The sequence below is a fragment of the Triturus cristatus genome, chromosome 4_1, assembly GCF_964204655.1.
Source record: "Triturus cristatus chromosome 4_1, aTriCri1.1, whole genome shotgun sequence".
Classification (NCBI taxonomy): domain Eukaryota; kingdom Metazoa; phylum Chordata; class Amphibia; order Caudata; family Salamandridae; genus Triturus; species Triturus cristatus.
Genome location: NC_140585.1, coordinates 150140991 through 150161256, shown reverse-complemented (window position 1 = coordinate 150161256; position 20266 = coordinate 150140991). Strand labels below are relative to the sequence as shown.

General features: G+C 36.0%; 27 non-coding genes across 27 annotated transcripts; all 27 read right to left on the bottom strand.

The window, feature by feature from the left end:
• Positions 1-552: 552 nt before the first annotated feature.
• On the bottom strand, positions 553-643 carry TRNAR-UCU (transfer RNA arginine (anticodon UCU)). The gene is given in 2 exon segments: positions 553-588; positions 607-643. It is a non-coding gene; the product is annotated as a tRNA-Arg (tRNA).
• An 872-nt stretch (positions 644-1515) lies between these two features.
• Positions 1516-1606, bottom strand: TRNAR-UCU (transfer RNA arginine (anticodon UCU)). Its single transcript is given in 2 exon segments — positions 1516-1551; positions 1570-1606. It is a non-coding gene; the product is annotated as a tRNA-Arg (tRNA).
• A 341-nt stretch (positions 1607-1947) lies between these two features.
• TRNAK-UUU (transfer RNA lysine (anticodon UUU)) lies at positions 1948-2020 on the bottom strand. Its single transcript has one exon. It is a non-coding gene; the product is annotated as a tRNA-Lys (tRNA).
• Positions 2021-2884: 864 nt separating this feature from the next.
• On the bottom strand, positions 2885-2957 carry TRNAK-UUU (transfer RNA lysine (anticodon UUU)). The gene has a single exon. It is a non-coding gene; the product is annotated as a tRNA-Lys (tRNA).
• A 459-nt stretch (positions 2958-3416) lies between these two features.
• Positions 3417-3507, bottom strand: TRNAR-UCU (transfer RNA arginine (anticodon UCU)). The gene is given in 2 exon segments: positions 3417-3452; positions 3471-3507. It is a non-coding gene; the product is annotated as a tRNA-Arg (tRNA).
• Positions 3508-4380: 873 nt separating this feature from the next.
• Positions 4381-4471, bottom strand: TRNAR-UCU (transfer RNA arginine (anticodon UCU)). The gene is given in 2 exon segments: positions 4381-4416; positions 4435-4471. It is a non-coding gene; the product is annotated as a tRNA-Arg (tRNA).
• A 341-nt stretch (positions 4472-4812) lies between these two features.
• On the bottom strand, positions 4813-4885 carry TRNAK-UUU (transfer RNA lysine (anticodon UUU)). Its single transcript has one exon. It is a non-coding gene; the product is annotated as a tRNA-Lys (tRNA).
• Positions 4886-5344: 459 nt separating this feature from the next.
• Positions 5345-5435, bottom strand: TRNAR-UCU (transfer RNA arginine (anticodon UCU)). The gene is given in 2 exon segments: positions 5345-5380; positions 5399-5435. It is a non-coding gene; the product is annotated as a tRNA-Arg (tRNA).
• Positions 5436-6713: 1278 nt separating this feature from the next.
• Positions 6714-6786, bottom strand: TRNAK-UUU (transfer RNA lysine (anticodon UUU)). The gene has a single exon. It is a non-coding gene; the product is annotated as a tRNA-Lys (tRNA).
• A 459-nt stretch (positions 6787-7245) lies between these two features.
• On the bottom strand, positions 7246-7336 carry TRNAR-UCU (transfer RNA arginine (anticodon UCU)). Its single transcript is given in 2 exon segments — positions 7246-7281; positions 7300-7336. It is a non-coding gene; the product is annotated as a tRNA-Arg (tRNA).
• Positions 7337-9146: 1810 nt separating this feature from the next.
• Positions 9147-9237, bottom strand: TRNAR-UCU (transfer RNA arginine (anticodon UCU)). Its single transcript is given in 2 exon segments — positions 9147-9182; positions 9201-9237. It is a non-coding gene; the product is annotated as a tRNA-Arg (tRNA).
• A 341-nt stretch (positions 9238-9578) lies between these two features.
• On the bottom strand, positions 9579-9651 carry TRNAK-UUU (transfer RNA lysine (anticodon UUU)). Its single transcript has one exon. It is a non-coding gene; the product is annotated as a tRNA-Lys (tRNA).
• Positions 9652-10110: 459 nt separating this feature from the next.
• TRNAR-UCU (transfer RNA arginine (anticodon UCU)) lies at positions 10111-10201 on the bottom strand. Its single transcript is given in 2 exon segments — positions 10111-10146; positions 10165-10201. It is a non-coding gene; the product is annotated as a tRNA-Arg (tRNA).
• Positions 10202-11074: 873 nt separating this feature from the next.
• On the bottom strand, positions 11075-11165 carry TRNAR-UCU (transfer RNA arginine (anticodon UCU)). Its single transcript is given in 2 exon segments — positions 11075-11110; positions 11129-11165. It is a non-coding gene; the product is annotated as a tRNA-Arg (tRNA).
• A 341-nt stretch (positions 11166-11506) lies between these two features.
• Positions 11507-11579, bottom strand: TRNAK-UUU (transfer RNA lysine (anticodon UUU)). Its single transcript has one exon. It is a non-coding gene; the product is annotated as a tRNA-Lys (tRNA).
• An 864-nt stretch (positions 11580-12443) lies between these two features.
• On the bottom strand, positions 12444-12516 carry TRNAK-UUU (transfer RNA lysine (anticodon UUU)). Its single transcript has one exon. It is a non-coding gene; the product is annotated as a tRNA-Lys (tRNA).
• A 459-nt stretch (positions 12517-12975) lies between these two features.
• On the bottom strand, positions 12976-13066 carry TRNAR-UCU (transfer RNA arginine (anticodon UCU)). Its single transcript is given in 2 exon segments — positions 12976-13011; positions 13030-13066. It is a non-coding gene; the product is annotated as a tRNA-Arg (tRNA).
• A 1278-nt stretch (positions 13067-14344) lies between these two features.
• Positions 14345-14417, bottom strand: TRNAK-UUU (transfer RNA lysine (anticodon UUU)). Its single transcript has one exon. It is a non-coding gene; the product is annotated as a tRNA-Lys (tRNA).
• Positions 14418-14876: 459 nt separating this feature from the next.
• On the bottom strand, positions 14877-14967 carry TRNAR-UCU (transfer RNA arginine (anticodon UCU)). Its single transcript is given in 2 exon segments — positions 14877-14912; positions 14931-14967. It is a non-coding gene; the product is annotated as a tRNA-Arg (tRNA).
• A 341-nt stretch (positions 14968-15308) lies between these two features.
• Positions 15309-15381, bottom strand: TRNAK-UUU (transfer RNA lysine (anticodon UUU)). The gene has a single exon. It is a non-coding gene; the product is annotated as a tRNA-Lys (tRNA).
• An 864-nt stretch (positions 15382-16245) lies between these two features.
• On the bottom strand, positions 16246-16318 carry TRNAK-UUU (transfer RNA lysine (anticodon UUU)). Its single transcript has one exon. It is a non-coding gene; the product is annotated as a tRNA-Lys (tRNA).
• A 459-nt stretch (positions 16319-16777) lies between these two features.
• On the bottom strand, positions 16778-16868 carry TRNAR-UCU (transfer RNA arginine (anticodon UCU)). Its single transcript is given in 2 exon segments — positions 16778-16813; positions 16832-16868. It is a non-coding gene; the product is annotated as a tRNA-Arg (tRNA).
• Positions 16869-17741: 873 nt separating this feature from the next.
• Positions 17742-17832, bottom strand: TRNAR-UCU (transfer RNA arginine (anticodon UCU)). Its single transcript is given in 2 exon segments — positions 17742-17777; positions 17796-17832. It is a non-coding gene; the product is annotated as a tRNA-Arg (tRNA).
• A 341-nt stretch (positions 17833-18173) lies between these two features.
• Positions 18174-18246, bottom strand: TRNAK-UUU (transfer RNA lysine (anticodon UUU)). The gene has a single exon. It is a non-coding gene; the product is annotated as a tRNA-Lys (tRNA).
• A 459-nt stretch (positions 18247-18705) lies between these two features.
• Positions 18706-18796, bottom strand: TRNAR-UCU (transfer RNA arginine (anticodon UCU)). The gene is given in 2 exon segments: positions 18706-18741; positions 18760-18796. It is a non-coding gene; the product is annotated as a tRNA-Arg (tRNA).
• An 873-nt stretch (positions 18797-19669) lies between these two features.
• Positions 19670-19760, bottom strand: TRNAR-UCU (transfer RNA arginine (anticodon UCU)). Its single transcript is given in 2 exon segments — positions 19670-19705; positions 19724-19760. It is a non-coding gene; the product is annotated as a tRNA-Arg (tRNA).
• A 341-nt stretch (positions 19761-20101) lies between these two features.
• On the bottom strand, positions 20102-20174 carry TRNAK-UUU (transfer RNA lysine (anticodon UUU)). Its single transcript has one exon. It is a non-coding gene; the product is annotated as a tRNA-Lys (tRNA).
• Positions 20175-20266: the final 92 nt, after the last annotated feature.

Genomic DNA, 20266 nt, shown 5'->3' with positions numbered 1-20266 from the left:
GTACATTTTCTTTAAACAAACCGCCTGAACAGGGACTTGAACCCTGGACCCTCAGATTAAAATCTGATGCTCTACCGACTGAGCTATCCAGGCTCTGATACAGCAAACCTCAAAATCACCTAATCAAAATTTGGCAGTGTCCCAACTAACGCTATGTTTCTTAAGATGGTTACCTGAAGAAGGTACCAAATACACTAGAATATAATAATGAATTGATATTTCAAGCATTTGAAATTTCTTCAGTAAATGTAACCTTATTTTTAGTCCTGAAGTTGCTACTATCTCATTTTTTTGCTGACGTCAAATTCATATGTGTTTATTGACATGGTAAAATTAAGGAAGGGCCCAAAATCTTACTTCCGAGTAAATTATATTTTCATCAGTACAGCTGACAATTTCCTCTTCTGCATAGATTACCCAAATTGAACGGTGTCTCTTTAAAATAGACTTCCTTTTACTGACCTTTTTTAGCAAATGATTTTGGTGAAGCAGAAGCATGCATGCATCGCTTATAACTTCTTTAAATAGTTATGAAATACACAGGGATAAAACTGACTCTGGTGGGATTCGAACCCACAGCCTTTGAATACCTTCTTGACATTCACCTAGAAGTCCAATGCGCTATCCATTGCGCCACAGAGCCAATCTGCTTGAGTGAGGTGCACAGATATTCAGAAATGAAATAATGAGCTTTGAGCTGTTGATCAACTTTATAAAGTTCATTGGATACTATAACCATGGCTATATTTTGAATATTGAATTGGGTAAAAGTTATTCACCGTGTCAAACTACATGATACAGTTGGTAAGTCTGCATACAACTTAAGTTTAGTGTATCATCATCTGATATATGAGACAGATGGGTTTTTCACTTCTCCATGAAAGACATTTTTTTTTAATTTTGGTAATGGAATATCTTATTCATCATGCAGTGGAACACAAAAAGAATGTACAATCAGAATACTTTTTCTTTAAAGTAGCCTACCGCCTGAACGGGGACTTGAACCCTGGACCCTCAGATTAAAAGTCTGATGCTCTACCGACTGAGCTATCCAGACTCTGATACAACAAACCTCAAAATCACCTAATCAAAATTTGGCAGTGTCCCAACTAACGCTATGTTTCTTAAGATGGTTACCTGAAGAAGGTACCAAATACACTAGAATATAATAATGAATTGATATTTCAAGCATTTGAAATTTCTTCAGTAAATGTAACCTTATTTTAGTCCTGAAGTTGCTACTATCTCATTTTTTTGCTGACGTCAAATTCATATGTGTTTATTGACATGGTAAAATTAAGGAAGGGCCCAAAATCTTACTTCCGAGTAAATTATATTTTCATCAGTACAGCTGACAATTTCCTCTTCTGCATAGATTACCCAAATTGAACGGTGTCTCTTTAAAATAGACTTCCTTTTACTGACCTTTTTTAGCAAATGATTTTGGTGAAGCAGAAGCATGCATGCATCGCTTATAACTTCTTTAAATAGTTATGAAATAAACAGGGATAAAACTGACTCTGGTGGGATTCGAACCCACAGCCTTTGAATACCTTCTTGACATTCACCTAGAAGTCCAATGCGCTATCCATTGCGCCACAGAGCCAATCTGCTTGAGTGAGGTGCACAGATATTCAGAAATGAAATAATGAGCTTTGAGCTGTTGATCAACTTTATAAAGTTCATTGGATACTATAACCATGGCTATATTTTGAATATTGAATTGGGTAAAAGTTATTCACCGTGTCAAACTACATGATACAGTTGGTAAGTCTGCATAAAACTTAAGTTTAGTGTATCGTCATCTGATATATGAGACAGATGGGTTTTTCACTTCTCCATGAAAGACGTTTTTTTTTAATTTTGGTAATGGAATATCTTATTCATCATGCAGTGGAACACAAAAAGAAAGTACAATCAGAATACTTTTTCTTTAAAGTAGCCGACCGCCTGAACAGGGACTTGAACCCTGGACCCTCAGATTAAAAGTCTGATGCTCTACCGACTGAGCTATCCAGGCTCTGCAACACTGCAACTAAAAATCAGCTAAAAATGATGTGGACGCACACCAACCTACACTTTAATTCTTAATATGGTTACATATATTAGCAATCAAATATGTAGAGTTTAATAATTAATTGATATTTCAAGCATTTGAAATTTCAGCAGCACACGTAATCTATTTTAAATCCTGAAATTCGTTCTATCTCATTTTCGGCTGACTTAGAAATCATGTCTCTAAATTGACATTGTGAAATTAGTAAAAGGCCAAATACTATTACTAGGTACTAAATTACATGTCCAGCAGTATAACTGGAAATTTACTCTTGGGCATAGATTATGCAACATTTTCAAAGCAAACAGTGTCTGTTTAAATAGACTTTCTTTCACTGCCGTTTTGGTAAATGTCTCTGGTTATGCAGAAGCAGGCATTGTTTGTTACTGTTTCAATTAGTTATAAGATAAAGGAGGGATAAAACTGACCCAGCTAGTATTCCAACCCAAAGACTTTGAATGCTTTCTCTACATTCGCCTAGAACCCCAAGCCGCTATCCATTGCACCAGAGATCCAACCTGATTCAACAAGGTGAACAGAAATTCTCAAATAAAAAGATGAGCTATCAGCGGTTGACCAACTTTATAAAGTGATTTGGAAACTATAAGCAGGGTTCCATTTTGAACATTGAATTGGGGAAAAGATAATCAACATCTCAAACGACATGATACCGTTGCGGTAAGTCTTCTTAACTCTTGTCAAATGGTACACGACCGATGGGTATTTAATGGCTCCATTAAGAGTAACTTGCAATTACTCTAATGGGACTACTCGTTCATTGGATCCTGAAAAGAGCATGTCATTAGAGTACATTTTCTTTAAACAAACCGCCTGAACAGGGACTTGAACCCTGGACCCTCAGATTAAAAGTCTGATGCTCTACCGACTGAGCTATCCAGGCTCTGATACAGCAAACCTCAAAATCACCTAATCAAAATTTGGCAGTGTCCCAACTAACGCTATGTTTCTTAAGATGGTTACCTGAAGAAGGTACCAAATACACTAGAATATAATAATGAATTGATATTTCAAGCATTTGAAATTTCTTCAGTAAATGTAACCTTATTTTTAGTCCTGAAGTTGCTACTATCTCATTTTTTTGCTGACGTCAAATTCATATGTGTTTATTGACATGGTAAAATTAAGGAAGGGCCCAAAATCTTACTTCCGAGTAAATTATATTTTCATCAGTACAGCTGACAATTTCCTCTTCTGCATAGATTACCCAAATTGAACGGTGTCTCTTTAAAATAGACTTCCTTTTACTGACCTTTTTTAGCAAATGATTTTGGTGAAGCAGAAGCATGCATGCATCGCTTATAACTTCTTTAAATAGTTATGAAATACACAGGGATAAAACTGACTCTGGTGGGATTCGAACCCACAGCCTTTGAATACCTTCTTGACATTCACCTAGAAGTCCAATGCGCTATCCATTGCGCCACAGAGCCAATCTGCTTGAGTGAGGTGCACAGATATTCAGAAATGAAATAATGAGCTTTGAGCTGTTGATCAACTTTATAAAGTTCATTGGATACTATAACCATGGCTATATTTTGAATATTGAATTGGGTAAAAGTTATTCACCGTGTCAAACTACATGATACAGTTGGTAAGTCTGCATACAACTTAAGTTTAGTGTATCATCATCTGATATATGAGACAGATGGGTTTTTCACTTCTCCATGAAAGACATTTTTTTTTAATTTTGGTAATGGAATATCTTATTCATCATGCAGTGGAACACAAAAAGAATGTACAATCAGAATACTTTTTCTTTAAAGTAGCCTACCGCCTGAACGGGAACTTGAACCCTGGACCCTCAGATTAAAAGTCTGATGCTCTACCGACTGAGCTATCCAGGCTCTGATACAGCAAACCTCAAAATCACCTAATCAAAATTTGGCAGCGTCCCAACTAACGCTATGTTTCTTAAGATGGTTACCTGAAGAAGGTACCAAATACACTAGAATATAATAATGAATTGATATTTCAAGCATTTGAAATTTCTTCAGTAAATGTAACCTTATTTTTAGTCCTGAAGTTGCTACTATCTCATTTTTTTGCTGACGTCAAATTCATATGTGTTTATTGACATGGTAAAATTAAGGAAGGGCCCAAAATCTTACTTCCGAGTAAATTATATTTTCATCAGTACAGCTGACAATTTCCTCTTCTGCATAGATTACCCAAATTGAACGGTGTCTCTTTAAAATAGACTTCCTTTTACTGACCTTTTTTAGCAAATGATTTTGGTGAAGCAGAAGCATGCATGCATCGCTTATAACTTCTTTAAATAGTTATGAAATAAACAGGGATAAAACTGACTCTGGTGGGATTCGAACCCACAGCCTTTGAATACCTTTTTGACATTCACCTAGAAGTCCAATGCGCTATCCATTGCGCCACAGAGCCAATCTGCTTGAGTGAGGTGCACAGATATTCAGAAATGAAATAATGAGCTTTGAGCTGTTGATCAACTTTATAAAGTTCATTGGATACTATAACCATGGCTATATTTTGAATATTGAATTGGGTAAAAGTTATTCACCGTGTCAAACTACATGATACAGTTGGTAAGTCTGCATACAACTTAAGTTTAGTGTATCGTCATCTGATATATGAGACAGATGGGTTTTTCACTTCTCCATGAAAGACGTTTTTTTTTAATTTTGGTAATGGAATATCTTATTCATCATGCAGTGGAACACAAAAAGAACGTACAATCAGAATACTTTTTCTTTAAAGTAGCCTACCGCCTGAACAGGGACTTGAACCCTGGACCCTCAGATTAAAAGTCTGATGCTCTACCGACTGAGCTATCCAGGCTCTGATACAGCAAACCTCAAAATCACCTAATCAAAATTTGGCAGTGTCCCAACTAACGCTATGTTTCTTAAGATGGTTACCTGAATAAGGTACCAAATACACTAGAATATAATAATGAATTGATATTTCAAGCATTTGAAATTTCTTCAGTAAATGTAACCTTATTTTTAGTCCTGAAGTTGCTACTATCTCATTTTTTTGCTGACGTCAAATTCATATGTGTTTATTGACATGGTAAAATTAAGGAAGGGCCCAAAATCTTACTTCCGAGTAAATTATATTTTCATCAGTACAGCTGACAATTTCCTCTTCTGCATAGATTACCCAAATTGAACGGTGTCTCTTTAAAATAGACTTCCTTTTACTGACCTTTTTTAGCAAATGATTTTGGTGAAGCAGAAGCATGCATGCATCGCTTATAACTTCTTTAAATAGTTATGAAATAAACAGGGATAAAACTGACTCTGGTGGGATTCGAACCCACAGCCTTTGAATACCTTCTTGACATTCACCTAGAAGTCCAATGCGCTATCCATTGCGCCACAGAGCCAATCTGCTTGAATGAGGTGCACAGATATTCAGAAATGAAATAATGAGCTTTGAGCTGTTGATCAACTTTATAAAGTTCATTGGATACTATAACCATGGCTATATTTTGAATATTGAATTGGGTAAAAGTTATTCACCGTGTCAAACTACATGATACAGTTGGTAAGTCTGCATAAAACTTAAGTTTAGTGTATCGTCATCTGATATATGAGACAGATGGGTTTTTCACTTCTCCATGAAAGACTTTTTTTTTTAATTTTGGTAATGGAATATCTTATTCATCATGCAGTGGAACACAAAAAGAATGTACAATCAGAATACTTTTTCTTTAAAGTAGCCGACCGCCTGAAGAGGGACTTGAACCCTGGACCCTCAGATTAAAAGTCTGATGCTCTACCGACAGAGCTATCTAGGCTCTGCAACACTGCAACTAAAAATCAGCTAAAAATGATGTGGACGCACACCAACCTACACTTTAATTCTTAATATGGTTACATATATTAGCAATCAAATATGTAGAGTTTAATAATTAATTGATATTTCAAGCATTTGAAATTTCAGCAGCACACGTAATCTATTTTAAATCCTGAAATTCGTTCTATCTCATTTTCGGCTGACTTAGAAATCATGTCTCTAAATTGACATTGTGAAATTAGTAAAAGGCCAAATACTATTACTAGGTACTAAATTACATGTCCAGCAGTATAACTGGAAATTTACTCTTGGGCATAGATTATGCAACATTTTCAAAGCAAACAGTGTCTGTTTAAATAGACTTTCTTTCACTGCCGTTTTGGTAAATGTCTCTGGTTATGCAGAAGCAGGCATTGTTTGTTACTGTTTCAATTAGTTATAAGATAAAGGAGGGATAAAACTGACCCAGCTAGTATTCCAACCCAAAGACTTTGAATGCTTTCTCTACATTCGCCTAGAACCCCAAGCCGCTATCCATTGCACCAGAGATCCAACCTGATTCAACAAGGTGAACAGAAATTCTCAAATAAAAAGATGAGCTATCAGCGGTTGACCAACTTTATAAAGTGATTTGGAAACTATAAGCAGGGTTCCATTTTGAACATTGAATTGGGGAAAAGATAATCAACATCTCAAACGACATGATACCGTTGCGGTAAGTCTTCTTAACTCTTGTCAAATGGTACACGACCGATGGGTATTTAATGGCTCCATTAAGAGTAACTTGCAATTACTCTAATGGGACTACTCGTTCATTGGATCCTGAAAAGAGCATGTCATTAGAGTACATTTTCTTTAAACAAACCGCCTGAACAGGGACTTGAACCCTGGACCCTCAGATTAAAAGTCTGATGCTCTACCGACTGAGCTATCCAGGCTCTGATACAGCAAACCTCAAAATCACCTAATCAAAATTTGGCAGTGTCCCAACTAACGCTATGTTTCTTAAGATGGTTACCTGAAGAAGGTACCAAATACACTAGAATATAATAATGAATTGATATTTCAAGCATTTGAAATTTCTTCAGTAAATGTAACCTTATTTTTAGTCCTGAAGTTGCTACTATCTCATTTTTTTGCTGACGTCAAATTCATATGTGTTTATTGACATGGTAAAATTAAGGAAGGGCCCAAAATCTTACTTCCGAGTAAATTATATTTTCATCAGTACAGCTGACAATTTCCTCTTCTGCATAGATTACCCAAATTGAACGGTGTCTCTTTAAAATAGACTTCCTTTTACTGACCTTTTTTAGCAAATGATTTTGGTGAAGCAGAAGCATGCATGCATCGCTTATAACTTCTTTAAATAGTTATGAAATACACAGGGATAAAACTGACTCTGGTGGGATTCGAACCCACAGCCTTTGAATACCTTCTTGACATTCACCTAGAAGTCCAATGCGCTATCCATTGCGCCACAGAGCCAATCTGCTTGAGTGAGGTGCACAGATATTCAGAAATGAAATAATGAGCTTTGAGCTGTTGATCAACTTTATAAAGTTCATTGGATACTATAACCATGGCTATATTTTGAATATTGAATTGGGTAAAAGTTATTCACCGTGTCAAACTACATGATACAGTTGGTAAGTCTGCATACAACTTAAGTTTAGTGTATCATCATCTGATATATGAGACAGATGGGTTTTTCACTTCTCCATGAAAGACGTTTTTTTTTAATTTTGGTAATGGAATATCTTATTCATCATGCAGTGGAACACAAAAAGAATGTACAATCAGAATACTTTTTCTTTAAAGTAGCCTACCGCCTGAACGGGGACTTGAACCCTGGACCCTCAGATTAAAAGTCTGATGCTCTACCGACTGAGCTATCCAGGCTCTGCAACACTGCAACTAAAAATCAGCTAAAAATGATGTGGACGCACACCAACCTACACTTTAATTCTTAATATGGTTACATATATTAGCAATCAAATATGTAGAGTTTAATAATTAATTGATATTTCAAGCATTTGAAATTTCAGCAGCACACGTAATCTATTTTAAATCCTGAAATTCGTTCTATCTCATTTTCGGCTGACTTAGAAATCATGTCTCTAAATTGACATTGTGAAATTAGTAAAAGGCCAAATACTATTACTAGGTACTAAATTACATGTCCAGCAGTATAACTGGAAATTTACTCTTGGGCATAGATTATGCAACATTTTCAAAGCAAACAGTGTCTGTTTAAATAGACTTTCTTTCACTGCCGTTTTGGTAAATGTCTCTGGTTATGCAGAAGCAGGCATTGTTTGTTACTGTTTCAATTAGTTATAAGATAAAGGAGGGATAAAACTGACCCAGCTAGTATTCCAACCCAAAGACTTTGAATGCTTTCTCTACATTCGCCTAGAACCCCAAGCCGCTATCCATTGCACCAGAGATCCAACCTGATTCAACAAGGTGAACAGAAATTCTCAAATAAAAAGATGAGCTATCAGCGGTTGACCAACTTTATAAAGTGATTTGGAAACTATAAGCAGGGTTCCATTTTGAACATTGAATTGGGGAAAAGATAATCAACATCTCAAACGACATAATACCGTTGCGGTAAGTCTTCTTAACTCTTGTCAAATGGTACACGACCGATGGGTATTTAATGGCTCCATTAAGAGTAACTTGCAATTACTCTAATGGGACTACTCGTTCATTGGATCCTGAAAAGAGCATGTCATTAGAGTACATTTTCTTTAAACAAACCGCCTGAACAGGGACTTGAACCCTGGACCCTCAGATTAAAAGTATGATGCTCTACCGACTGAGCTATCCAGGCTCTGATACAGCAAACCTCAAAATCACCTAATCAAAATTTGGCAGTGTCCCAACTAACGCTATGTTTCTTAAGATGGTTACCTGAAGAAGGTACCAAATACACTAGAATATAATAATGAATTGATATTTCAAGCATTTGAAATTTCTTCAGTAAATGTAACCTTATTTTTAGTCCTGAAGTTGCTACTATCTCATTTTTTTGCTGACGTCAAATTCATATGTGTTTATTGACATGGTAAAATTAAGGAAGGGCCCAAAATCTTACTTCCGAGTAAATTATATTTTCATCAGTACAGCTGACAATTTCCTCTTCTGCATAGATTACCCAAATTGAACGGTGTCTCTTTAAAATAGACTTCCTTTTACTGACCTTTTTTAGCAAATGATTTTGGTGAAGCAGAAGCATGCATGCATCGCTTATAACTTCTTTAAATAGTTATGAAATAAACAGGGATAAAACTGACTCTGGTGGGATTCGAACCCACAGCCTTTGAATACCTTCTTGACATTCACCTAGAAGTCCAATGCGCTATCCATTGCGCCACAGAGCCAATCTGCTTGAGTGAGGTGCACAGATATTCAGAAATGAAATAATGAGCTTTGAGCTGTTGATCAACTTTATAAAGTTCATTGGATACTATAACCATGGCTATATTTTGAATATTGAATTGGGTAAAAGTTATTCACCGTGTCAAACTACATGATACAGTTGGTAAGTCTGCATACAACTTAAGTTTAGTGTATCGTCATCTGATATATGAGACAGATGGGTTTTTCACTTCTCCATGAAAGACGTTTTTTTTTAATTTTGGTAATGGAATATCTTATTCATCATGCAGTGGAACACAAAAAGAATGTACAATCAGAATACTTTTTCTTTAAAGTAGCCTACCGCCTGAACAGGGACTTGAACCCTGGACCCTCAGATTAAAAGTCTGATGCTCTACCGACTGAGCTATCCAGGCTCTGATACAGCAAACCTCAAAATCACCTAATCAAAATTTGGCAGTGTCCCAACTAACGCTATGTTTCTTAAGATGGTTACCTGAATAAGGTACCAAATACACTAGAATATAATAATGAATTGATATTTCAAGCATTTGAAATTTCTTCAGTAAATGTAACCTTATTTTTAGTCCTGAAGTTGCTACTATCTCATTTTTTTGCTGACGTCAAATTCATATGTGTTTATTGACATGGTAAAATTAAGGAAGGGCCCAAAATCTTACTTCCGAGTAAATTATATTTTCATCAGTACAGCTGACAATTTCCTCTTCTGCATAGATTACCCAAATTGAACGGTGTCTCTTTAAAATAGACTTCCTTTTACTGACCTTTTTTAGCAAATGATTTTGGTGAAGCAGAAGCATGCATGCATCGCTTATAACTTCTTTAAATAGTTATGAAATACACAGGGATAAAACTGACTCTGGTGGGATTCGAACCCACAGCCTTTGAATACCTTCTTGACATTCACCTAGAAGTCCAATGCGCTATCCATTGCGCCACAGAGCCAATCTGCTTGAGTGAGGTGCACAGATATTCAGAAATGAAATAATGAGCTTTGAGCTGTTGATCAACTTTATAAAGTTCATTGGATACTATAACCATGGCTATATTTTGAATATTGAATTGGGTAAAAGTTATTCACCGTGTCAAACTACATGATACAGTTGGTAAGTCTGCATACAACTTAAGTTTAGTGTATCATCATCTGATATATGAGACAGATGGGTTTTTCACTTCTCCATGAAAGACATTTTTTTTTAATTTTGGTAATGGAATATCTTATTCATCATGCAGTGGAACACAAAAAGAATGTACAATCAGAATACTTTTTCTTTAAAGTAGCCTACTGCCTGAACGGGGACTTGAACCCTGGACCCTCAGATTAAAAGTCTGATGCTCTACCGACTGAGCTATCCAGACTCTGATACAGCAAACCTCAAAATCACCTAATCAAAATTTGGCAGTGTCCCAACTAACGCTATGTTTCTTAAGATGGTTACCTGAAGAAGGTACCAAATACACTAGAATATATTAATGAATTGATATTTCAAGCATTTGAAATTTCTTCAGTAAATGTAACCTTATTTTTAGTCCTGAAGTTGCTACTATCTCATTTTTTTGCTGACGTCAAATTCATATGTGTTTATTGACATGGTAAAATTAAGGAAGGGCCCAAAATCTTACTTCCGAGTAAATTATATTTTCATCAGTACAGCTGACAATTTCCTCTTCTGCATAGATTACCCAAATTGAACGGTGTCTCTTTAAAATAGACTTCCTTTTACTGACCTTTTTTAGCAAATGATTTTGGTGAAGCAGAAGCATGCATGCATCGCTTATAACTTCTTTAAATAGTTATGAAATAAACAGGGATAAAACTGACTCTGGTGGGATTCGAACCCACAGCCTTTGAATACCTTCTTGACATTCACCTAGAAGTCCAATGCGCTATCCATTGCGCCACAGAGCCAATCTGCTTGAGTGAGGTGCACAGATATTCAGAAATGAAATAATGAGCTTTGAGCTGTTGATCAACTTTATAAAGTTCATTGGATACTATAACCATGGCTATATTTTGAATATTGAATTGGGTAAAAGTTATTCACCGTGTCAAACTACATGATACAGTTGGTAAGTCTGCATAAAACTTAAGTTTAGTGTATCGTCATCTGATATATGAGACAGATGGGTTTTTCACTTCTCCATGAAAGACGTTTTTTTTTAATTTTGGTAATGGAATATCTTATTCATCATGCAGTGGAACACAAAAAGAATGTACAATCAGAATACTTTTTCTTTAAAGTAGCCGACCGCCTGAACAGGGACTTGAACCCTGGACCCTCAGATTAAAAGTCTGATGCTCTACCGACTGAGCTATCCAGGCTCTGCAACACTGCAACTAAAAATCAGCTAAAAATGATGTGGACGCACACCAACCTACACTTTAATTCTTAATATGGTTACATATATTAGCAATCAAATATGTAGAGTTTAATAATTAATTGATATTTCAAGCATTTGAAATTTCAGCAGCACACGTAATCTATTTTAAATCCTGAAATTCGTTCTATCTCATTTTCGGCTGACTTAGAAATCATGTCTCTAAATTGACATTGTGAAATTAGTAAAAGGCCAAATACTATTACTAGGTACTAAATTACATGTCCAGCAGTATAACTGGAAATTTACTCTTGGGCATAGATTATGCAACATTTTCAAAGCAAACAGAGTCTGTTTAAATAGACTTTCTTTCACTGCCGTTTTGGTAAATGTCTCTGGTTATGCAGAAGCAGGCATTGTTTGTTACTGTTTCAATTAGTTATAAGATAAAGGAGGGATAAAACTGACCCAGCTAGTATTCCAACCCAAAGACTTTGAATGCTTTCTCTACATTCGCCTAGAACCCCAAGCCGCTATCCATTGCACCAGAGATCCAACCTGATTCAACAAGGTGAACAGAAATTCTCAAATAAAAAGATGAGCTATCAGCGGTTGACCAACTTTATAAAGTGATTTGGAAACTATAAGCAGGGTTCCATTTTGAACATTGAATTGGGGAAAAGATAATCAACATCTCAAACGACATGATACCGTTGCGGTAAGTCTTCTTAACTCTTGTCAAATGGTACACGACCGATGGGTATTTAATGGCTCCATTAAGAGTAACTTGCAATTACTCTAATGGGACTACTCGTTCATTGGATCCTGAAAAGAGCATGTCATTAGAGTACATTTTCTTTAAACAAACCGCCTGAACAGGGACTTGAACCCTGGACCCTCAGATTAAAAGTCTGATGCTCTACCGACTGAGCTATCCAGGCTCTGATACAGCAAACCTCAAAATCACCTAATCAAAATTTGGCAGTGTCCCAACTAACGCTATGTTTCTTAAGATGGTTACCTGAAGAAGGTACCAAATACACTAGAATATAATAATGAATTGATATTTCAAGCATTTGAAATTTCTTCAGTAAATGTAACCTTATTTTTAGTCCTGAAGTTGCTACTATCTCATTTTTTTGCTGACGTCAAATTCATATGTGTTTATTGACATGGTAAAATTAAGGAAGGGCCCAAAATCTTACTTCCGAGTAAATTATATTTTCATCAGTACAGCTGACAATTTCCTCTTCTGCATAGATTACCCAAATTGAACGGTGTCTCTTTAAAATAGACTTCCTTTTACTGACCTTTTTTAGCAAATGATTTTGGTGAAGCAGAAGCATGCATGCATCGCTTATAACTTCTTTAAATAGTTATGAAATAAACAGGGATAAAACTGACTCTGGTGGGATTCGAACCCACAGCCTTTGAATACCTTCTTGACATTCACCTAGAAGTCCAATGCGCTATCCATTGCGCCACAGAGCCAATCTGCTTGAGTGAGGTGCACAGATATTCAGAAATGAAATAATGAGCTTTGAGCTGTTGATCAACTTTATAAAGTTCATTGGATACTATAACCATGGCTATATTTTGAATATTGAATTGGGTAAAAGTTATTCACCGTGTCAAACTACATGATACAGTTGGTAAGTCTGCATAAAACTTAAGTTTAGTGTATCGTCATCTGATATATGAGACAGATGGGTTTTTCACTTCTCCATGAAAGACGTTTTTTTTTAATTTTGGTAATGGAATATCTTATTCATCATGCAGTGGAACACAAAAAGAATGTACAATCAGAATACTTTTTCTTTAAAGTAGCCGACCGCCTGAACAGGGACTTGAACCCTGGACCCTCAGATTAAAAGTCTGATGCTCTACCGACTGAGCTATCCATGCTCTGCAACACTGCAACTAAAAATCAGCTAAAAATGATGTGGACGCACACCAACCTACACTTTAATTCTTAATATGGTTACATATATTAGCAATCAAATATGTAGAGTTTAATAATTAATTGATATTTCAAGCATTTGAAATTTCAGCAGCACACGTAATCTATTTTAAATCCTGAAATTCGTTCTATCTCATTTTCGGCTGACTTAGAAATCATGTCTCTAAATTGACATTGTGAAATTAGTAAAAGGCCAAATACTATTACTAGGTACTAAATTACATGTCCAGCAGTATAACTGGAAATTTACTCTTGGGCATAGATTATGCAACATTTTCAAAGCAAACAGTGTCTGTTTAAATAGACTTTCTTTCACTGCCGTTTTGGTAAATGTCTCTGGTTATGCAGAAGCAGGCATTGTTTGTTACTGTTTCAATTAGTTATAAGATAAAGGAGGGATAAAACTGACCCAGCTAGTATTCCAACCCAAAGACTTTGAATGCTTTCTCTACATTCGCCTAGAACCCCAAGCCGCTATCCATTGCACCAGAGATCCAACCTGATTCAACAAGGTGAACAGAAATTCTCAAATAAAAAGATGAGCTATCAGCGGTTGACCAACTTTATAAAGTGATTTGGAAACTATAAGCAGGGTTCCATTTTGAACATTGAATTGGGGAAAAGATAATCAACATCTCAAACGACATGATACCGTTGCGGTAAGTCTTCTTAACTCTTGTCAAATGGTACACGACCGATGGGTATTTAATGGCTCCATTAAGAGTAACTTGCAATTACTCTAATGGGACTACTCGTTCATTGGATCCTGAAAAGAGCATGTCATTAGAGTACATTTTCTTTAAACAAACCGCCTGAACAGGGACTTGAACCCTGGACCCTCAGATTAAAAGTCTGATGCTCTACCGACTGAGCTATCCAGGCTCTGATACAGCAAACCTCAAAATCACCTAATCAAAATTTGGCAGTGTCCCAACTAACGCTATGTTTCTTAAGATGGTTACCTGAAGAAGGTACCAAACACACTAGAATATAATAATGAATTGATATTTCAAGCATTTGAAATTTCTTCAGTAAATGTAACCTTATTTTTAGTCCTGAAGTTGCTACTATCTCATTTTTTTGCTGACGTCAAATTCATATGTGTTTATTGACATGGTAAAATTAAGGAAGGGCCCAAAATCTTACTTCCGAGTAAATTATATTTTCATCAGTACAGCTGACAATTTCCTCTTCTGCATAGATTACCCAAATTGAACGGTGTCTCTTTAAAATAGACTTCCTTTTACTGACCTTTTTTAGCAAATGATTTTGGTGAAGCAGAAGCATGCATGCATCGCTTATAACTTCTTTAAATAGTTATGAAATAAACAGGGATAAAACTGACTCTGGTGGGATTCGAACCCACAGCCTTTGAATACCTTCTTGACATTCACCTAGAAGTCCAATGCGCTATCCATTGCGCCACAGAGCCAATCTGCTTGAATGAGGTGCACAGATATTCAGAAATGAAATAATGAGCTTTGAGCTGTTGATCAACTTTATAAAGTTCATTGGATACTATAACCATGGCTATATCTTGAATATTGAATTGGGTAAAAGTTATTCACCGTGTCAAACTACATGATACAGTTGGTAAGTCTGCATACAACTTAAGTTTAGTGTATCGTCATCTGATATATGAGACAGATGGGTTTTTCACTTCTCCATGAAAGACGTTTTTTTTAAATTTTGGTAATGGAATATCTTATTCATCATGCAGTGGAACACAAAAAGAATGTACAATCAGAATACTTTTTCTTTAAAGTAGCCGACCGCCTGAACAGGGACTTGAACCCTGGACCCTCAGATTAAAAGTCTGATGCTCTACCGACTGAGCTATCCAGGCTCTGCAACACTGCAACTAAAAATCAGCTAAAAATGATGTGGACGCACACCAACCTACACTTTAATTCTTAATATGGTTACATATATTAGCAATCAAATATGTAGAGTTTAATAATTAATTGATATTTCAAGCATTTGAAATTTCAGCAGCACACGTAATCTATTTTAAATCCTGAAATTCGTTCTATCTCATTTTCGGCTGACTTAGAAATCATGTCTCTAAATTGACATTGTGAAATTAGTAAAAGGCCAAATACTATTACTAGGTACTAAATTACATGTCCAGCAGTATAACTGGAAATTTACTCTTGGGCATAGATTATGCAACATTTTCAAAGCAAACAGTGTCTGTTTAAATAGACTTTCTTTCACTGCCGTTTTGGTAAATGTCTCTGGTTATGCAGAAGCAGGCATTGTTTGTTACTGTTTCAATTAGTTATAAGATAAAGGAGGGATAAAACTGACCCAGCTAGTATTCCAACCCAAAGACTTTGAATGCTTTCTCTACATTCGCCTAGAACCCCAAGCCGCTATCCATTGCACCAGAGATCCAACCTGATTCAACAAGGTGAACAGAAATTCTCAAATAAAAAGATGAGCTATCAGCGGTTGACCAACTTTATAAAGTGATTTGGAAACTATAAGCAGGGTTCCATTTTGAACATTGAATTGGGGAAAAGATAATCAACATCTCAAACGACATGATACCGTTGCGGTAAGTCTTCTTAACTCTTGTCAAATGGTACACGACCGATGGGTATTTAATGGCTCCATTAAGAGTAACTTGCAATTACTCTAATGGGACTACTCGTTCATTGGATCCTGAAAAGAGCATGTCATTAGAGTACATTTTCTTTAAACAAACCGCCTGAACAGGGACTTGAACCCTGGACCCTCAGATTAAAAGTCTGATGCTCTACCGACTGAGCTATCCAGGCTCTGATACAGCAAACCTCAAAATCACCTAATCAAAATTTGGCAGTGTCCCAACTAACGCTATGTTTCTTAAGATGGTTACCTGAAGAAGGTACCAAACACACTAGAATATAATAATGAATTGATATTTCAAGCATTTGAAATTTCTTCAGTAAATGTAACCTTATTTTTAGTCCTGAAGTTGCTACTATCTCATTTTTTTGCTGACGTCAAATTCATATGTGTTTATTGACATGGTAAAATTAACGAAGGGCCCAAAATCTTACTTCCGAGTAAATTATATTTTCATCAGTACAGCTGACAATTTCCTCTTCTGCATAGATTACCCAAATTGAACGGTGTCTCTTTAAAATAGACTTCCTTTTACTGACCTTTTTTAGCAAATGATTTTGGTGAAGCAGAAGCATGCATGCATCGCTTATAACTTCTTTAAATAGTTATGAAATACACAGGGATAAAACTGACTCTGGTGGGATTCGAACCCACAGCCTTTGAATACCTTCTTGACATTCACCTAGAAGACCAATGCGCTATCCATTGCGCCACAGAGCCAATCTGCTTGAGTGAGGTGCACAGATATTCAGAAATGAAATAATGAGCTTTGAGCTGTTGATCAACTTTATAAAGTTCATTGGATACTATAACCATGGCTATATTTTGAATATTGAATTGGGTAAAAGTTATTCACCGTGTCAAACTACATGATACAGTTGGTAAGTCTGCATACAACTTAAGTTTAGTGTATCATCATCTGATATATGAGACAGATGGGTTTTTCACTTCTCCATGAAAGACATTTTTTTTTAATTTTGGTAATGGAATATCTTATTCATCATGCAGTGGAACACAAAAAGAATGTACAATCAGAATATTTTTTCTTTAAAGTAGCCTACCGCCTGAACGGGGACTTGAACCCTGGACCCTCAGATTAAAAGTCTGATGCTCTACCGACTGAGCTATCCAGACTCTGATACAGCAAACCTCAAAATCACCTAATCAAAATTTGGCAGTGTCCCAACTAACGCTATGTTTCTTAAGATGGTTACCTGAAGAAGGTACCAAATACACTAGAATATAATAATGAATTGATATTTCAAGCATTTGAAATTTCTTCAGTAAATGTAACCTTATTTTTAGTCCTGAAGTTGCTACTATCTCATTTTTTTGCTGACGTCAAATTCATATGTGTTTATTGACATGGTAAAATTAAGGAAGGGCCCAAAATCTTACTTCCGAGTAAATTATATTTTCATCAGTACAGCTGACAATTTCCTCTTCTGCATAGATTACCCAAATTGAACGGTGTCTCTTTAAAATAGACTTCCTTTTACTGACCTTTTTTAGCAAATGATTTTGGTGAAGCAGAAGCATGCATGCATCGCTTATAACTTCTTTAAATAGTTATGAAATAAACAGGGATAAAACTGACTCTGGTGGGATTCGAACCCACAGCCTTTGAATACCTTCTTGACATTCACCTAGAAGTCCAATGCGCTATCCATTGCGCCACAGAGCCAATCTGCTTGAGTGAGGTGCACAGATATTCAGAAATGAAATAATGAGCTTTGAGCTGTTGATCAACTTTATAAAGTTCATTGGATACTATAACCATGGCTATATTTTGAATATTGAATTGGGTAAAAGTTATTCACCGTGTCAAACTACATGATACAGTTGGTAAGTCTGCATACAACTTAAGTTTAGTGTATCGTCATCTGATATATGAGACAGATGGGTTTTTCACTTCTCCATGAAAGACGTTTTTTTTTAATTTTGGTAATGGAATATCTTATTCATCATGCAGTGGAACACAAAAAGAATGTACAATCAGAATACTTTTTCTTTAAAGTAGCCTACCGCCTGAACAGGGACTTGAACCCTGGACCCTCAGATTAAAAGTCTGATGCTCTACCGACTGAGCTATCCAGGCTCTGATACAGCAAACCTCAAAATCACCTAATCAAAATTTGGCAGTGTCCCAACTAACGCTATGTTTCTTAAGATGGTTACCTGAATAAGGTACCAAATACACTAGAATATAATAATGAATTGATATTTCAAGCATTTGAAATTTCTTCAGTAAATGTAACCTTATTTTTAGTCCTGAAGTTGCTACTATCTCATTTTTTTGCTGACGTCAAATTCATATGTGTTTATTGACATGGTAAAATTAAGGAAGGGCCCAAAATCTTACTTCCGAGTAAATTATATTTTCATCAGTACAGCTGACAATTTCCTCTTCTGCATAGATTACCCAAATTGAACGGTGTCTCTTTAAAATAGACTTCCTTTTACTGACCTTTTTTAGCAAATGATTTTGGTGAAGCAGAAGCATGCATGCATCGCTTATAACTTCTTTAAATAGTTATGAAATACACAGGGATAAAACTGACTCTGGTGGGATTCGAACCCACAGCCTTTGAATACCTTCTTGACATTCACCTAGAAGTCCAATGCGCTATCCATTGCGCCACAGAGCCAATCTGCTTGAGTGAGGTGCACAGATATTCAGAAATGAAATAATGAGCTTTGAGCTGTTGATCAACTTTATAAAGTTCATTGGATACTATAACCATGGCTATATTTTGAATATTGAATTGGGTAAAAGTTATTCACCGTGTCAAACTACATGATACAGTTGGTAAGTCTGCATACAACTTAAGTTTAGTGTATCATCATCTGATATATGAGACAGATGGGTTTTTCACTTCTCCATGAAAGACATTTTTTTTTAATTTTGGTAATGGAATATCTTATTCATCATGCAGTGGAACACAAAAAGAATGTACAATCAGAATACTTTTTCTTTAAAGTAGCCTACCGCCTGAACGGGGACTTGAACCCTGGACCCTCAGATTAAAAGTCTGATGCTCTACCGACTGAGCTATCCAGACTCTGATACAGCAAACCTCAAAATCACCTAATCAAAATTTGGCAGTGTCCCAACTAACGCTATGTTTCTTAAGATGGTTACCTGAAGAAGGTACCAAATACACTAGAATATATTAATGAATTGATATTTCAAGCATTTGAAATTTCTTCAGTAAATGTAACCTTATTTTTAGTCCTGAAGTTGCTACTATCTCATTTTTTTGCTGACGTCAAATTCATATGTGTTTATTGACATGGTAAAATTAAGGAAGGGCCCAAAATCTTACTTCCGAGTAAATTATATTTTCATCAGTACAGCTGACAATTTCCTCTTCTGCATAGATTACCCAAATTGAACGGTGTCTCTTTAAAATAGACTTCCTTTTACTGACCTTTTTTAGCAAATGATTTTGGTGAAGCAGAAGCATGCATGCATCGCTTATAACTTCTTTAAATAGTTATGAAATAAACAGGGATAAAACTGACTCTGGTGGGATTCGAACCCACAGCCTTTGAATACCTTCTTGACATTCACCTAGAAGTCCAATGCGCTATCCATTGCGCCACAGAGCCAATCTGCTTGAGTGAGGTGCACAGATATTCAGAAATGAAATAATGAGCTTTGAGCTGTTGATCAACTTTATAAAGTTCATTGGATACTATAACCATGGCTATATTTTGAATATTGAATTGGGTAAAAGTTATTCACCGTGTCAAACTACATGATACAGTTGGTAAGTCTGCATAAAACTTAAGTTTAGTGTATCGTCATCTGATATATGAGACAGATGGGTTTTTCACTTCTCCATGAAAGACGTTTTTTTTTAATTTTGGTAATGGAATATCTTATTCATCATGCAGTGGAACACAAAAAGAATGTACAATCAGAATACTTTTTCTTTAAAGTAGCCGACCGCCTGAACAGGGACTTGAACCCTGGACCCTCAGATTAAAAGTCTGATGCTCTACCGACTGAGCTATCCAGGCTCTGCAACACTGCAACTAAAAATCAGCTAAAAATGATGTGGACGCACACCAACCTACACTTTAATTCTTAATATGGTTACATATATTAGCAA